General features: G+C 37.8%; 1 long non-coding RNA gene across 1 annotated transcript; it reads right to left on the bottom strand.

Annotated features, from left to right (window-relative positions):
* Positions 1 to 1,402: 1,402 nt before the first annotated feature.
* LOC148216418 (uncharacterized) lies at positions 1,403 to 7,425 on the bottom strand. The gene is made up of 3 exons (XR_015795421.1): positions 7,287 to 7,425; positions 4,324 to 4,402; positions 1,403 to 1,737 (listed from the first exon to the last, which is right to left on the bottom strand). It is a non-coding gene; the product is annotated as an uncharacterized LOC148216418 (long non-coding RNA).
* Between the last annotated feature and the right edge of the window lie 11,688 nt (positions 7,426 to 19,113).

Here is a 19,113-nt window from a genome sequence, read left to right on the forward strand (position 1 = left end):
GAGTCAACCATCCAAAATCCAGCCTTGCTTAGCTTTTCTGAGATCAGCCAAAGTCCACTGATCAAATGGGATAATGCCAATAGGTAAATCATGGCAGGTGATAGCAACTCATCACTGGCACTTTCCCATTTCCTCAATGATTTTCTTCAGTTCTTTCAGTGAGGCATCTATTCAGTATTCACTATCATCCTCCTTATGTGGAGAAACCAACACACCCTCAGATGTCAACCCACGCTCAGTGCAGTGGCTGGCCACCTATACAGAACATCAGGGAGGCGTTAGATTATGACTCATAGCATGACAGAAAAATAACATTTTGGGGAAATAAGCATTCAAAGTACTAATTCATATATCTATTAACAAAGGAATATACTGAAATGCACAAATAAGTATAAAGAAGAGTTTCATTTGTGGGGTACAGAGCTGAGCTGAATTTCAGTTGTGAAGGTTTTTTTTTTTTTATGAATCCTGAATATTTTGAGTTTATTCTTTCTCAGTAGGGTGTTTATATCTCCACATTTCCAAGAGAGATAGCAGTGACCTATAATCTAAGACATTTAGGGAATTTGCCAGTATTCCTTTTAAGTAAAGTAGTTTTATCCTTATATGGGGGAATAAAATCCCATTCATATCTCCAAGAATTACAGTATCCCGCTGCAATTTCAAGAAGTGATTGAAAAAGTCTTCTATAAAACTTTACTGTCACTTGGAACATAAACGGAAATATTTCTAACTCTGCAAAAGCCATCACACTGAGTCCCTCCCTCCCTCTTTACTTTCTATGTTGCAGAATTTATGTCCATACATGCGCATGTCCCCATCCCCCAAATCTGTTTAATTATCAAAGTGGCATTTTAGAAGTAAGTCCCTTTGACCTATATGGAAATTCATAAAGAAATCAAGGATTGCATATGTACCTTATGTCCATTTGCAGTGGGACTTCATCTGGAGTAAAGACCATTCAAAAACAAAGTGTAACCCTTGACCCAAGAACGGTTGCATTCATATCCTTGATGTAAGGATTATGGTCTTTTGGCAAATTTGCATGTCATTTCTCTCTTTCCATTACAGTCCAGCCAATTAGGAGAAAGCACGAACTTTAAGGCACTTTAGTTTAAAGCACAGCTCAATTACATCTCACTGAATTAGTCTACGATATTCCTAGATGATCTGCACTTTGTTGAGCTTGTCCTGATGAGTCTTTTTAGAAGGAAAGTTTTGGGATACTAAGGATATGCTTAGAATGATGCTTGAAAAAGACATTTGGATAAGGGAATGCACAAAAATATGTTGCAGTCATTATATATTGCAAGTTAGGCAGAGTTTATTGCAATCCGAGTTGAAAATAAAAGATGTTAACAAAATAAGAATAAAAAAACAAATCAGGATAATAATGGTAACAATTGGTGGTGGGTTCATTGGTGGGTAGGCAGTCAGGGCATGGATGTTGCACGTTTCAAAGTTGTAGCATTATGCAGCCAGACAGTTGACAGAGATAATGATAGGAGAAATGGTTCATTGGCATCAAGTCGTTTTTAATTACTCTTTTCACCACTATCATGATAAAGGATTTTTTTTTAATGTAGCTTGTTATTTTAATACACTAAGGAGATTACTTGCATTAAAGAGCAGAGGAGTCAGTGGATTTGGAACAATGATGAACAATCAAAAAAGAGATCACTCTCAATCACTTATCTTTTGCCTGGGGAGTTTCCTGAGCAGGAATCGGGTATGTATCTGCATGGGGAAGATAAACCATCAAAGAGCATGAATATTTTTTAAAAAAAATATTTTCAGCTTTTCCTCACATTAAAATTCTATCTATAGTTGTGAGACAGCTTGCAAGAAGATACATCAATGTGCAATGCAAAGACAATATTTGTAATGTTTCATTTATTTGGTCTGATTACTCTGGTGAATTGCAGGATTCTAAGATGAAGCATGGTCTATAACTTAAACAAGAGCAACAAGAACATTAATGTCTAATCAGTGCCATTTGGAATGGGCTCAGATGCCAAGCCCTTGGTATATCTGAGACTTGTGGGAAAAGAAAGAGGTTGATTGGCAGCATCACTGTACTACAAAGAAACTCTCAGAAGCAGTGTCAGCAACCTATTAGGGTACAGAGTGCCCCATAGGAATGGAAATGAGCAATATTTCTGCTGTGATTCAAGTCACAGCATGAAAAACATTGCTTTACCTGCCAATTTTTGAGTTCCTCTAAGGCAGGAAGATACAAATTACCATCAAGAGCAGGTACTAATCACCTTACCCACTGAGGTAGATGTCACCCCATGTGAAGAAGTAGGCTATAGCAAGGGCAGAGGCTGCTGTTCCCTAGAAAAAGAAGCTACTTCATAAGGAGAATAGAGTAAGATCCCAAGAAGGGCTCAGAGGCATGTATTAGCTATCATAGATAAACAAGAACAGGCAGGGAGTATTAAATATTTCATTCTTTGGTCAGTTCAAATTCTCATCATGATAACATTCTCAGATGTTGATAGACAGATTTAGTACAAAATCTAACAATACAGTCCATTCTTCTGTTGAATTTGCTGTGGAGGCTTACAGAATGTGGTCATTGCCACTTTTTATATTAACTGTACTCAGGATCCAAGCCAACATCTATAACTGTGCTAAAAAAAAAAAAAAATAGCAATCCAAGTCCCAGCTTGGATTATAATAGTAAGAACTAATTGCTAGGCGATTGTAAAGGTGGACCTGTGCTACCATTTAGATTAATTGCAGGGAGAAATTTAGATTTCTGTGCATCACCATGCTTTTTGAATCCATCTTCAGATAGTTTGCTTTTAGTTATCCCTAAACAAAGATTAGGATAAAATAGATGTTCTGATTATACTAAAACAACAAAGTTGGGTATCATTAGTGTAAAATGCCAGGCACTCTAGAAGCTTCATGTAGTTCTGAATGGGTCAGCTGATAAGCTATTGGAACATTTATCTGGTTTCCCAAGCAAATGTTATTTAAGTTACAGTTTATAGTCAAAAGGGAGAAAGGTTTCTCTCAGTAGCTTCAGATATCATTTGTGTGTCTATAAGTGTGATGAAGAGTGTAATGCTTATAGTTCCCGATTTTCTCTTTTTAGGAGTAGTCATTTAATGCTAAATCTCTTTTAGGCATAGCCTTGCATAGTGAGCACTATCAATGAGAAGCTGCAGGGTTGAACCCTCCAGTCTTACAATAACTGACCCTTCCTACAAGGGCCAGTTATGCCTCAAAATATGTTTCCATCCTACTTTGCCTGTTTTACTGTAAATATCACCTGATCCTAAATAACTCTGAAGCTAACCCTCCTTAATCATGCGACAATAGCAGTAGAACAGAAATTACAAAACTCAAATCAGACTGGTTTTAAGCTACCAGAAGTCTAAAATCATGGTTTTTCCCAAGAAACCAAAAGGGACAAAGCAAAAACTCTGTACCTCGCTTTAGTCCAAGAGCATCTCTTCTTTCTTTTTCTGAAGCTGCTTAGGCATTGCTACATACTGCCTTTCCTCCACATCTCAAACAGGTCTTAACCCATGCAATCTCATTCTGTAGTCTCTGCTTGTCACTGATCCAATTTATTTGTGGCTCAGGCGTGGTGTATTTCAGATCACAATCAAATAAAAACATGAATGGGATGGGATATGATTGACTGTCATTTAACTCACTCTGATTGGTCATCCACAAAGATCATTGGTTTTCTCAGCATATTAAGGCTCACAGCAATTGATGCTATAGATAAGCATCAAAATGATTCTGAGGAACTGAGGAGTAATTGGCTTTAGTCAGGAAGAGCTACAATTAAACTTTTCCTCCTCAGAGTTTGACAATAGTGTGTTTCTATGCGTTTGTGTGTGTGTGTGTGTGTGAGAGAGAGAGAGAGAGAGAGAGAGATGTTTGTATGTATTCCTATTCCATCTATCATTATATAGCAATCACAGATGAAGTAGAAAAAGTTAATATTCTGCAAATGTTATTATGACCAGTCTTAATCAACCACATCAAGAATTAAGGAATCCCATTTTTTTTTCTGTCTGAGTCCAAATAGCATTTATTGGTAAATGCCATCTCTGTTCTTTGCGCCATTCCCACTATGTCCACTATGATATTGATTAACTAGTAATGATTACAGGATTTAGTGGTGAGGGGCTTCCTGTGTTTCCAGCTGACCTTTACAAGGCCAGCTGGAAGCACAGATAACTCCAAGCAGGGCAAGCCTAGATGGCTAAATTTTTCCGCAGGCTGAATCAACACTCAAGAGTACTTATGGGATGTTGCTGTGTAATTGTACTGTCTGCTCGGGTCCCTGATACATACCAGCGTATGCTTTCTGAAGTCCTGAGATGGCCTGAGGTTGTTCTGCCTGAAAGGATCATTGTTGGTCAGCAAAGTACAGCTGGAAATCAAAAGCAAAATATTATGCAGCCGATTGACACCTGTCTTAATCCTTTTTTCCTAGAGGACTTTCAATGTAAGTTTTGTATTTTTAAATTTTGTTTTATAAAATCTAATAATGTCCCTTTGACTGTATGATATATTAAGATGAAAATTCTATTAATTTCTTCTTTCAAGAGTTTATTTAAAAAAAAAACACAGTGAAATATGGATACTTAGGAGGGGAAATACTATTTAATTTTTTGTAGAGCAAAATCTCTTCAACTCTTCATGGCAGGGCCTCAGTAAGAATGTTCTTCTTATTGTTCATGAATAAAAATTGTCAAGAATTCTTTCCATCTCAGTATTTCTATTTTATTCTTTACATTATTATTCTGTCTAGTATTAATGATCTGGGCATTGCTTCTGTACATGTGTAAGAGAGGTAGATTTATAATTTGTTGCAATGAATATAGATGCATAATTTAAATAGTAATTCCAAAGCATCAGGTGAAATGTTTTCATATTAGGGTATGTTAATAGCAGCTTCAGAAGCTCTCTGTACCTTTTAACTTTAAATATAATTGGGAGAGAGCTCTGTTGGAAAATATCCCTTCCAAATTCTCACTAAGAATTTGTGACCTTTTTAGGTCTAAATGCAGCTAAGGAAGTGATTAAAGAACAAATATGGGATTTTGATTTACAAAGAACCTTGATTGTCATTTGGAGCAACTTCAAGCCATTGCTTATTTGTCACCATATAAAACAGTAACAAGTTTTTATCCTGGCCATACCTAATGCTTATGCACTTGGCAGTTTTAGTTGATAACTATTTTAAAATCTCATATGGGATTCTGACTTTATAGTGAATGAGAGATATTGAGTTGGTGGAACATATATTGATGCATTGCTCCTCTTGTACAGAATTATGATCTATTTATTTCATACTGATTATTAGAAATATGCTAAACTGAGATGAGAAACACATAGTAGGCTGCAGTTCTCTTCGCAAGATTTTTGGAAGTGGTTTGTGATTGATTTCTTCTTCCTAGGGCTAAGAGAGAGTGACTGATCCAAGGTCACCCAGCGGGCTTCATGCCTAAGGCGGGACTAGAACTCATGGCTTCCCGGTTTCTAGCCTGGTGCCTTTAACCACTACATCAAACTGGCTCTCTGTGTTCTGTTTAATTGGTGCCATAAGCTTTAACTGGAGCCTTGGCCTGAAGCTATGGCAAACTGGATTCTGTGTCTCTTTTTGACACTTCCAAACTCACTTTAGAGTTAGAGAATGGCAAAGTCACAAAGGACACTTAATTTTGGCTGGGATGTTAAAGGCCAAAGCTGCTTAGTGGGCACTTACAATGGCATAATTTACCTACACAGATCTCTCATTTCACATTCCAGCAGACTGAAGGAGATCTGTCACCAATCCATTACATTAAAAAAGAAACAAGCAGAAGCTTCTTGAGCAGAGTAAGCAAGCTATGTTCTAGAAAACTTCATGGTAACTGGATGTTACAAGATAGTACGGAAGGAGCAAGCCAGACTCTAAGAAGATCACACCACATTTGATCATTGCTTGGTTTAGCAGAGTATACCTTTTGTGCTGTCAGCACGAGTAGCCCTTATTGACATATCCGAAAACAGACTGTGGAAGAAATTGGCCACTTCCTTCATCAACCACTTTCTGCTCTTCTTGATCATGAAACTGCGCACACGCATGCATGTGCACACATGAGTGCACACACACACACACACAATATTGGTAGAGGTCTGCTCTGGAACCTGAGATAATTTTCCTTTTCCAATTCTTATTCAAAAAAGGAATGAAGCAAAGATGCATCTTGGCTATTATTTTCAACTGTCCTATCAATTCCTTGGCACATTCTTTCAAAGGTCAATTCCCTGCCTCCCCCTTCTGGCCAATAGGTGTGTTTTGGTCCTTTTGTACAGTATGTTGATGACACAACTATCATATCTACATCTCAAGTGTATTTAAGACAGTGTCAACTGACACTTGCCGTCTATGTATCACAGCAAAATCGAAGCTGTGTTTTCCAAAAGACCTACCACGTGTTGCCACTGCTGGAAAATGATGGTATCTACCTTGATCAATGCAAGACATTTCAAAGACTGAGTGTCTCTTTCCAGGCTTGGATCAGTTGCAATGAACAGTGAATGCTGTCTCCTTCTGGGCACATATATTCATGTTGGAATGGTTTCTCAGGATAGGAAGATTTATATATTAAATTGTACCCCATCTTTCCATCTATTGGCACTGTCCTTTGAACTCTTCAGGAGCCAGTATGCCCTGTTTTGACATAGAAGCAGACCTGATCATGGTAGCTAAGAACTGGTTACCACCAGCTCAAACCGTTATTTCCAATAATGTCTGCTAACAACAGAACTGATGAGCTGAAGAATCTCCTTGGCAATTATGTTTTAAGTAACTTCAAAGGTTATGCCAACAGAGAAAAAGGAATCTATCTGAAATTACTTAGAGGGGAGATCTGCCACTGCAGTTGTAATGGGGGAGGGAGCAGTAAGAGAGAAGGGTGTTATATTAGCGTACCAGCCTCCAAGGCCCACTATACATGCTGGAGTGAATAATGGCATGTACCACATCTTACACCCAAGCAGAGTTTCAGGGGTCATAACAAGCATGCAGAACTTCAATCATACTGTTGCAGTCACCATCTTGGATTTCTTGACCACATCCTGTGGACACCCCTGTAAAGTTGTCTTGCTGATCATAATGACCAATTTGAATAAGAGAAGATGGCACACGATATGTGAGTTCTCATGCACTCTCTTGCTCAGCTCTTACATTGTCACATCCATTATAACAACTTGACAAATATTGCACAGCTCCATAATGATCATTTGTATAAGAGAATTGTTCTTACCTTCAGCCTCCCCCACCTGGCCTCTGATGATGATCAGAATGAAAGGCCTTTGGGCGGGTGGGGCTTTCTAATTATTCCTGTTCAGGTTTTTAGAGGTGGATACATCTGCCCCTTGTTGAAAGACAACTTATTGATGTCGGAGATAACTGTGGGGAAAGAGTTATTATTTATAGCTTTACTAACCAGTCTGAGATAAATTGTCAAGTTCAGCTAAATCCAAGATCAAAAGCCCCAAAATACAATTCAATGGAGCAGAAAAGGGTGGTATAGGACATACTGGCAGAAGAAAAAGAAAACCAGAGATGAAATGCATTTGATTCAGTCCTTTAATATTCTTCCCTAAGCTGAGCAAAAGGTTATATTAGGTAGACTTGAGATACTAAAAAGCATGCTGGTTACTGCCTCATCTGCACCAGAAGCATTTCACATCTTTGTGCATCCTAAATGTGGAATGAAATCTGGGAAGGGTCACTTGATACTTATCAACCATTGATGCAATGGTTAATACTGGGGATACCAGCTATTAGCAAATAATTAAAAAAGGGGACACAATAAGTTAAAGCAGAATAGCATGGACAAAATGCAGCTGAATGTGACATGAACTGCAGAGCGGCAACCATCAGTGGTACATGTTGCTGATAAGGAGGAAAAATTGACCTCCAGTACTTTTAGAATTGACAGCACAATTAACTGAGATCTGGTATGGCTCCCAAGGCAATGTTGTTGATTTGACAACAAATATAAAGGGTCAGGAGCACTTGCAACCAGGTAATTTTATTGACGACTCTTGGGGGAAAAATCTCTTATCTGGCTCTCAGTTCTCACAGACAGGTTTCATTGGTGAGAGAACAGGTTTCATTTGGCAGAGAAAGAGTGGAAACATCGCTCCCTTATGTGAGGCCGTAGATTCATTAACAACCTTGGATACTAAGGAAAATAACCAGAGAGAGAGAGAGAGAGAGAGAGAGAGAGAGAGAGAGAGAGAGAGAGAATGAATTTATCTATTTGATAAGGATGTGCAAATTGCTAAGGAAATCTAGGAGCAGTCATTGCTGCCTAGACAGACTACTCCTCAATTGAAGGAAGACACATTTGCCTGATTATATAAGCAGTCAGGATTGGGATGTACAAATTCATCACAGTTCCGCTGTGGATTTTCAAGCCTATGCTGTTGCACCACTACAAGTGACTGGTGAGGGCATGGAGAGCCCCCAGTCTCAGAAAATCATCTGTCAAATGATGTAGCTTTGATGTGCAGTAGTAGGAATCATGATGCCCCCTTTGATCACTTTTTGGTCACCCAGAGTATCACTATTCTCTCTAGGGCTGATGATAGTAACCAAAATGCCCCCCTTAGCAACACTGCCAATCAGGAAGTGCTGGATCTTTCAATGGTGGAAAGTCAAAAACAGGTGGAGACAAAAACAGATTCTCAGCCCCAGCCACACCTTTTGAACCCTTCTGATGGAAATCTAAATCAAAAGATTTTGCTTTGATGGACTATATTTTCTTTGAACTTTGAAATCCTCCTTTTCTAGGAAACTTGATCAGATGTCAGCCTATGTCCTGATATGTTTAAAATCTACTCACTGCAGTGCCTAGGGTAGGAAAAGGTGACTGATTAGATGTTGTTTGGAAAATGCAATCAATAACATAGAGTTAGATATGCAGTTGAAAACAGAATTGGAGACTGTAGGTAGCTGTGCCGGTTACAAACCTTTAGTAAGCCTGACTTAAATATACTGAATGAAGTAATGTGGGAGGACCACTTGAGGGCACTGCATACCTAGGAAGAGTCATTTGAATTTGATCTGAGTAGATGCTTCTGAAGTGGGCTTCTGTCACAGCCTCTGAAATAGCAGACCTGGCTACACAGCTTCAAGCCAGTAAAGTTTCTGATAATGAGTGAGGTTTAGCTTTTATAGTGCCTATTTATATATAAAAAATGCAATCAAGACTTGCCTGCTAATTATCATCCCATCAGTTTGTTAAACTTAATTAGTAAACTTTACACTAAGCATCTTTATAATAAACTCTCTCATTGGGTCGATTCAGAACACTTATTGGCTGACGAGCTGGGCGTTCTATTATAGATCATGTCCTTATTTTGCAGCACTCAGTGGAAAAGTATGTTTCCCAGCCAGAAACCATATTATATGCTGCTTTTATTGATTTTAGGTTTGCTTATTTCTAGAACTAAGTTGTGGTGCAAACTTAAATGTTGCACTTTAAATAGACACTTCCTTCTGTTAGCGTTGAAACTTTATGAAAACTGTAGACTAAAAGTTCAGTGCAGTATGCAAAGTCATTGTTGTTTAACCTTTATATTAATTGTCTTGTGACCAGGCGAAACGACATTGCCAGGCAGTGTCCAAAGGAGGCTGATAAACATGTTGCAATTCTTTTGTATGTGGATTACAGTGTTATTATCCCACATACCAATTGGTTTAAAATCAGCATTGTGTGTCCTAGCTGCATATTGTAATGAGGATGCCCTAAATATTTTTTACACTAAAATCTAAGATTTTAGTTTTTGCTAATTGCCCTAGAAGCCACGCCTAATATGGTCCCCCCGCAGGGCTGATGCGATCAGACTGGAGACCAGTGCAAGGCTGTGTATTTTTTCATAAAGGTTAAAGCTTTTTTTTTTTTTCCCCCTGAAGGTCTAGGCCTTTTAATCTTGGTAGATAACTTTGAATTGTCTTGGTGAAGATCGCTTCACCAAAAGTTGCAGTGCTAAGATTTCTCAGAAGGTACACTTTTGATGATGGTTGTAAGTAGCCTTAAACAATGTGTTATGGATATAGAAGGTCAATTATGTCTGTTGCACCTTCCTAGAGATGTGTTCTGAGTAGCCACTCTCCTTTTTCAGACCAGTAGGGTATTTAAATCAAATAACCATCTTCACCTTTAGAAGAACATTAACCCTAGCATGATTTAACATGCTCCCAATGTCTGTTCTTGAGGAGAAATTCAGGGAAAAAACAACAAACCACATACAGTACACTAAGACTCTGCCATTGTAGTCAAAAGATGATTGAAAATGAGTCTCACGTCCTTCTGCTGTCCATGTTATGCTGTCCATGTTAAAAAGACACACAGCTATTTTTATAAATATCTTTTTAAACTAATTTTTTTATGTAATTCAAATCTATTTTATGTACAGCTGCTGTTGTTGTTGTTCGAATGTGGCTAAATTCCATTCAATTGTTTGTAAAGTCACCTTTTTTAGGTGATGGTTTTGTAGGCTATCTCGTAAATCATGTTGACCATTTTACATTTCAAGTTTTAAATGTTTACTTTGCTTTTAGGGGAAATCTGGTCAATGACACTCTGGCTGTCTAAGCCTTTGCCTCCTTGAACTAACCAACCAGTTCTGTCTCCAGCCAAGCAGCTCCCATTTCTTCCCATTCTTTGCTATGACATGTTAGCACTTTCTTCTGAAGGAAGGGAAAAAGAGAGAGAAGTAGAGAAAGAAATCCAGCCAATCACTGTTGGGGGATAATCAAAGACTACTCTGAAGGATAATCCTCTGTTTGATGGCATAAGACAAGGAGAACCCAAGTTAAAAACGGGGTTTGCCTTTGAAGGAATGACTAATCTCAGTGGTAAGAACTGGGATAAAGTGGAGTTCCCACTGATGAAAAGTTGTCGTTCCCTGCAATTCCAGAAGAATCGTTGCGGCATTTCTTCTAAAGCATGAACTGAACCAATGGACTTGCAGAGATTTGGCTTTCCAAAACTGGTGAAACCCCCATCGTGTCATGGGGACATTGCAAAGGCAGCACCAATCCTACATCAACATTTTCCTTACGAGTAGAAAGGGTTTAATATGAAATAGAACACATCTTAAGAAACTGCTAAGAATGAGAGAAAGATATAGAATTAATTATAAAATTGATAACCTCTTTATCAAAATCTCTGCTTGCCCTAGCATCCTGCAGTTGAGGTGAACAATGGTGACCAAAATTAAGGTGTGGATGGACTTGGAAGTCACTGAATCCAATCCCTCTCTTCTTCCCTCTCCTCCCCATCTCACCATAACAAATAGCAAAACCAAAGAAGGCACCATAATATGTGAGCATTGGAGTTTCAGGGGGATAAATGGAGACAAGAGGGTTTTGAGTGGTGATAGGGCACATTAGAGCTCTCTGTTTCCCCTCCTGTAAATGAGAATCTGTCCTAAGATACCGTGATTTGCATCAGGATTCTGGCTTCTTCTGTGTTTGATGTACAGCTCTAATTAATGGTAACAAATGTGAACACTCATCTATGACTCATGGATGAAGTAATGCACTGTCTCATACCTTAATTCCCCATCTACCAGATAGCCTCACTTGTACAGATGATGTCAGGGTCATTGAACAATTGCATGTGAGAAATGATTGAAAATTCCATAAGTGATAAGGGCTGTTATGATGATTTACACACTACTTTAATTTTTGAATGTTTTGCTTTCTTCTCTACTTCTTGAAAAAAATAAAATAAAAAAGCAGCCTCTCAAATATTCAGGCTCATATGAAAGAGAGCAGGGAGTATATGGCCCAGATTACTGCTGCACTTTTTTTTTTTCACCTGTATTTATCTTTCCAGGTTACAAAGATGATATTTCTCTTCTTTTCTTCCAGATTTGCTTTCTTTAAAAAAAAAACAAAACTGTTTAATGTTATCTACAATACAGCAAAGGGAATATAAAAGCAGGATACATGTAATCTTTTAAAATTAAATTATCTAGGAACATGGATCCAAGCAGCAAACAGTCATCAACAGTCATCAACATAACTTAAATCCAGGTGGGATAAAAATAATATTCTGTATTAGCATAATGCATTCTTTTTTGGGTGGGTGGGGGTCTACTTTTCTAACATACTTGCTTCCATGTGGAAATGTTCAAATATTTTTCCATTTTCCAGGATCTTACTGCTATCTCTCTCTGAAATCAACAAACCCCCACCCCATCAACTCTTTATTTATTTAATTCAGTTTAGATGCTACCCAATTCCAACCACGTTTATGCTCTAATAGCTTATCTGGGTGATTTAAAAAAACCTTAATAAGGCCAGCTTGGGTTCTAATGTAATAGTTCAGTTGTGATTTGTCCTAATTTATTTAAAAAATTCAGTCCAGAACAATTTAACGACTTTAAAATATTACCATATATTGATAAAATGTGCCTATTTTCTCCAGCACATGGAACTATACTAGAATTTATCTTGTTAAGTTTCCTTGGGATTAAATACCATCCATAAAATACTCTCATTAAATTTTCTTAATTTTGGCTGAAATTAATTTGAGTGATTTTTCTATACCAATTGGAATAGTATTAATCGTAATATAAAGAGGCTTTTACATCTGATTCACACATTGCTTTCGGCACATTCAAGACGTTTGTCTTCTCTTCTAACAGGCTGTTGTACATTTTGAAATCCCCCTTTTTTCCTATTGAGTGGTGAATTTAGCTTAATTTTAAATTTAGTCATGGTTCTAGCCACTTTTTAACTGCTGGAAGTCCAATGAAAGGCAGAATTTGAAACCAATTCTTGTATACTTTTTGGAAAAAAAAATAGCAGTCATTCAATGTCAAGCTCATACATAAGAGAGTAGGATACACACACACACACACACACACACACACAATTATCCAGTTTATTGCTTTTTAGATTACTAGTAAATCTTCTTAACAGTGTCAAATACACCTATAAAGGTTTTCTCCCATTTGCTTTGCACCACCTGCTGGTTGAAAGAGATTAACAAGATAAGAGTGAAGTTGTGTAATTATTTCTGCATGTCTCAGGGCAGATCTGTCTCCCCCATCCCTCTTGCAATATGACTTGATTTAAAACACCATCCGCTTTTAGAAGAAGAAAAATGCACCAGGAGACCCAATCAGTATTGTGTGGGTGTATGGTCTATATAACAATCGTCATTAAGTATATCATTAAAAAAACCCGTTCATTACAGTTCATCACATTTCTGAACAAAAAGCAGATGTTGCTGTGGTAGGTCAAAGACTGAAAGTTGTTGCATTTTTACTGGCCTGACTTAGACTGACAGCATACATCAGGTATGGAAATGCTGTTTCCTACTGGTTCTCATTCAATCTTCCAAGCCCAGGTAGACATTTCCATGGGATTCTCCCTTTTCCTTAGTAATGCCATACAATGGAGAACTTGAGTTCTACCTACTGTACGTTTCTGCTAAAAGCCCTGGAGTTCTCACCTAGTTCATTGTTCCCTCTTTTCCCATGGTTTTGGGAATGAGGGGTGGAAATGATATAGGATTAGCTAGGAACCAGGACAAACAATAAGACATTGATGAGTGCTGAGGCTTACTGGAATCCTTGTCCCCCATATTCTCCTGTGAGATGTCTCTACAATTTGGCAACATTTGCTATCACCATGGCACCCAGATAAATGATAGTCCATCCAAATAGCATATCTATATTCAATGAATGCCAGAGTGAAAGTCTGAGATTGTTGTCAGGATGAATATTTAATATGTGTGTTCACTGAGCACATAGATACTTACCACATAACTTGGAATACTTCAGAATGCAGAAAGCAGTGTTCCTAATCATAAGGGTATAGTAGGGACCTCAGGTGAAGGTGTGGAGTTAGATGAAAGAGATCCCAGTGGGTGCAGTCTTGCTTTTCCCTCTATTATCTTCTTTGAGTCATGTGAGAAGACCATGATCTTAAGCTGACACACTGTAAGCACATCAAACTGCTGCTAAAGCATAGTTATAGAGGCCTTGTGAAAAGTGTGTGTATATATGTGTGTATACATTTGAGTCAGTTTTTGATTCCTGGCAACTACTGCAGTCCCTGCAGTTTCCTTGGCAAGGTTTTTTTTTTTGGGGGGGGGGTTGCCATTGCCTGCTTCCCAGGGCGAGCGAGAGTGACTGCCCCAAGGTCACCCAGCTGGCTTTGTGCCTAAGGCAGGACTAGGATTCATGGTCTCTTTGTTTCTAGCCTGGTGCCTTAACCACACCAAATTGTGAAAATTTAGCTATAGGGAAATTATTTAGAATAGGTAATGATTAAAAACTATTTAAGACTAAGAGTCATGCTCTGTGTGATTCACCCAATTTTCATTTTAACCCTACTTCTTGAAAAGGAGGACAGATATTGACACCTAGTCAGCTTACTCATGTTAAATGATGCGTAAGTGTGTATGAAGTCATGACTGATGTACACCATCACCAATCTAGAAATTACTTGCATTAATTGGGGATAATTAGAAAAACAAAGAAAGCTTAGGATAAATGAGGAAATATGTCTTCTCCTTGTTTCTAGCACCACTTGTGCTAGAAAAAGGAATAAGAGTAAGATCACATTCCAATCAATATCACCTCCTTCCATTCCTTAATTTGCTAATGGCTCACAATGGGTTTCAGCAAAGTAAACATCTGAAATGCATCTATGTGGTCTAATGTCTCAAAACGTATCTTCCCCTGGTTGTCTTACATAAAGATTAAGATTTGTTTTCTTTTTTTTTAAAGCATAATTAATACTTTTCTGGATGAATATTATGCTCTCATTACAAAAAAGAAACATTATATTACTGAATATCCTAATATTTAAAATTGCAAGCAGGAAACAGCATTCCTTACTGATAGATTCAGGGACCCTAGAGAAAGAAGTTTCTCAGCTTTTATAATTGGTGCAAAAGATACTTCCATTGTCTAGAGTTCAGAGAAGCTGTTTCATTTGCCAGTGATGAAAGCTGATAATATATGTTCAAAGATCCTCTTTATATCATGATCTGCACTTTGAAAGGCCACTGCATACTCTGGAAAGGGGGTGTAGAATTTTCCGTAATTTCTCCTGTAGCTGGTTAATACTGTACACATGTCAGATCAAATCTGCAAATCTGACTCTTAAAGGGAAAAAAAAATGTGAGGGGCATAATTTCACCTCAGGTTCCTTTATATAATTATTTATAAATGTATATAATATCTATCAGAGAGGAGAAAGCAATTGGCGATAACTGAGAGAATGTCTTTCATTAGTAGTAATAATTTTGTTACGCATTTTTTGCTAGCTGTTTGGAGAGTGTCTGTCGGAAAAGCAGCTTAACCGATTTACCCATATTAAAAATTAGATCAAACTGTAATAGATTTGTGAAACAAATCTCCTGGCAATGTAAAGGCAATTCATGTTCATATCCAGTAAAGTTCTTGTGTTCACATTGACTCAAGGTCAGTGATCACGGTTTTGTACTTGAAATGTTTTCCAAACTCATAAGCAATGCAAAGGGTGTTCAAAATAGTATGTGTTCAGGCACACAGCACTCCCCCCTCCCCGACACAAATCAAAATTCAGTACAGAGGAAGCACATTCTTCAAGCTGAATGTATCATGGACATCAGTCTACGTGAATTGATACAAAGAAAGAAAAATTATTCTATTAGTCATAAGGGATAAATAAAGAAAGTGCTGTATTAGGCACTAAAAATGGCTGAGAGTTTGGTTCAGTCTCCTCCCTGGTTTCTGAGATCACGCTATTGCCCACATACTTTCCAGATGTAGGCTTACACTAAGTAGAAATATATCCAGATAGTCCTTGAAATACTGCCCTTTTGCACATGTGCTTATAAAAGGGGCAGGGCATAGATGGCATAGTCACAGCTGCCACCTTGACTTTTTGACTTTTTTTTACTTCTCCCACTTAGAGAATACTGTTTATACTAACATATATTTTTTTTAAACCTGATCCTATCTATCTCATCACTCAAAATATATCTACTTATAGCAAAGAATCTCGTATTAGTAGGAGAAAAAAGTTTCCCTACATCCCAAATCTTTATAAAAACCTCAGTCATGTCCCTTTTTCCTTGTATTTGCCCTTTTTTCCCCTAAATTAAAAAGACCCAGATGTTATAAGCATTCCTGAAGAAAGGACTTCTTCCAGTCCTCAGATTATTTTATTTGCAACTTGTGTCAATTTCACATATTGTCCTGCCTGTTTTATCTGCATTAAAACAACCTGCACAGAAAAAAAAAAGGAAAAAAGGAAAAAAAAAGGCCCAATTTATGATTTTTAAATATATTTTAATTTAATTTAATTATCGTTGTGGCACCACCTCTGATGAAAAGCTGAATTCTGATCGGCCTATGGTCCGAGAGGTGCAAATCAGGTCAGCCTGTATCAAAAGCTGAAAATGTTGAATTTCTTGAATACCCCTATTGTCATTTCTTTTCTGCAACAGAACCTCCTAGAAAACAAGCTATTTTGTGTCTTCTTCTGTCATGCTGTGAACACTAAATCATTTACAAGTATATACATTTTCAAAGCTGGATATTTATCCAGTATTTGTCTATTATAAAGTAACAGAAGGATAATTCATGGGAGGAAAAAAAGGGTGGGAATTATCCAAGCAGGTCATGTCAGACAGGTTAAATGCATCTCTGGTACACAGTAAATTCCCTCATGGTTTCCCTGTCAAATACATTCACTGATTCAGTCATAGAAACATTCATTCAGAGTTTAGTTCCCTATAAAAAATTTCTCTCACGACAGTCTAGAATGAGATATCGGAAAAATCCAAACAGGGCTGCAATTCAATGAAACAATCATGTTAAATGAGGCTGAGGCTAAACTGTAACAGAGGGAAAGCCTCCTTGGGGACCAGCAAACTCTTGTGGATTTTTGAGGGCATTTCATAAAATTGTTGTCAAGATAGGCGAGAAACAAAACAAAATCAAAGTTGATAAAACCTGATAAATATTGCAAAGACAAAGCAAGAATCAGGCAAGGCCAGTCACAAAGCACCCTGGGAAGGTTTAGATTTTTTTTTTAATTTTGGCCTTCCCCTGCCAGCTGTTTTTATATAACGTAACATTTGACTATCATTAACTGAAATAAGGTGTGATCTAATTTAGAAAACTGAATATTTTATGAAAAGTCAGCCTGACAGTTTTGGTTCCTCTTCACTGGAGGTGTTCAAGGGGGATATATCAGTTGGATTCCTGCCTTGAGCAGGACATGGGCTTGATGGCCACCATGTCCCTTCCCAGCTCCATGGTTCTGAAATGTTATTTAAGAAGACACAATAAGGGGGTTTCTGACAACACAAACCAAACCAACTTTGGCACAGACAATCCCCCCCCCCTTCATGCCCCTTGAAAGTAGTGCTGCTACTTGTGGCAAAAATTAATTAGCACGTTTAGGTAGAGAGGCATAAAGATGGATATATAGATCTATTCCTGATTGCTAAAGCAGAACCTCCTGGAGTGAAGCTGGAAAAATGTGTGAAAGCAATCTGTCGTATCAGCCTGTATACATAAAGGATAATGTTACTTTAAAGGGAAGGGGGGTGTCAGGATGCTCAGTCAGTAGGAATCTTTTCACATTAAGGTAATTCAAATGGCTTTCTTCAGAGGAAATGGGGCAGGGGGAATGCCTGTGAATAGAAACCTGAGTCTCCTATGTAGTTCTACAAGTCACTGCTTTTTGCACTTTTATAGTAGCAAATCTTTCAGAAATCCTGCTGGGCTTACTTTACTTGTTAGTCTCCTGGATGTGGCTACTAATACTGAGACCAATTTGACTGGATGCAAAATGGGATTGAAAGTTAACACTGGTCACCTGAGATGAGATGTGAGGAATTAAACACTTGGTTTCCTTTGATGGCATTGATGGAGACTGCTCTTGGCATTAGAAAGAGATATCAGACATGACTGTACCCAGGTGTGTATTTTTGGTCACCTACTTCTTTGACAATCTTCACTAAGCAATAGTTTCTAGCTGTGCCAACCACTCTTTGCTTGCATGCTTTTAAACTAGAGTTGTCCCCACTCACTTTGCCATGCAACTTTCTCTTCTGCCCTTCATTCAAGAACAGAAATTACATCTGTAGCAATAATTAGAGTGGATTATAGAGAGAAAAGAGAACAGGTTGTAATATGTAAACTCCTCTTGGCATAATCCATTACAATATGGAACAGTTGCAAAAAATCTGGGGAGAATCTGGAGAGGCCTTTTTTTTTTTTTAGCATTGTTTAATTGTCATTGGGTGACTTGAAAAAGAAGATAAAAGCATCTGTGGGCACTGTAGGTTCTTGCTTTAGGACCCTTGTGAATTTGACATCAACATGTCTTTAGGAACAATTTCATTGCCAGCCTTGAAGTCGGGATGATAAAATCATCATTCCAGCCAATCTCAGCAAAGAATACTTTCTAAATTATTTTATATCTTCAGAACCTTCTTGACTGGATATTAGAAATTTGCAATTTTCATAAATAAATGCTCTTACTTTTACATTTGTAAATGAAAGGTAATAAATAGCAATAGGTTTATTTCCAGTTTTAAGCTGGAATGTGTGAAGGGACAGGAACAAGCTGGTTCTTGTTGAACATTGTTCCCACAACAAGTCCCCCTCCAACACACTAATACCACTGCTACTACAGCTTGACTTGAAGAGGAAGGTTGCTAAAGCTTTGGGTCCTCATTGAACTACAGCTCTTAAGCAGCCCCAGCCAACAACGAGAGTTCCTGGGACTTGTAGTTCAGCAACATCTAGACAGTCATAAATCCTCCATCCTGATCTTCTTGCACAGTCTGGAGTCAAAAGAGCGAAAGAAAGATACAGAGATAAACAGTGGATTTTTTTCAGAGCAAAGTAAGAGTTCCTTATCATTCACAGTAGATAAATAGCAAGGTGAAAAGTACTGAGCCCAACAGATGGCACACTGAGATTACATATTTCATTCACTTTTTTTTTTTTATTAATAAAGGTTTGACCTATTTTCAGGGGTGGTAGTAGAATATAATCTGCCCTGTTCAGGTTTAACTAATCGTGCATTTTATACAATACCTTGTTTTA

This window comes from Python bivittatus, unplaced genomic scaffold, assembly GCF_059951505.1.
Source record: "Python bivittatus isolate LINGU-HERP-01145 unplaced genomic scaffold, Pbiv_v1 ctg000060_np1212, whole genome shotgun sequence".
NCBI classification, from domain to species: Eukaryota; Metazoa; Chordata; class Lepidosauria; order Squamata; family Pythonidae; genus Python; species Python bivittatus.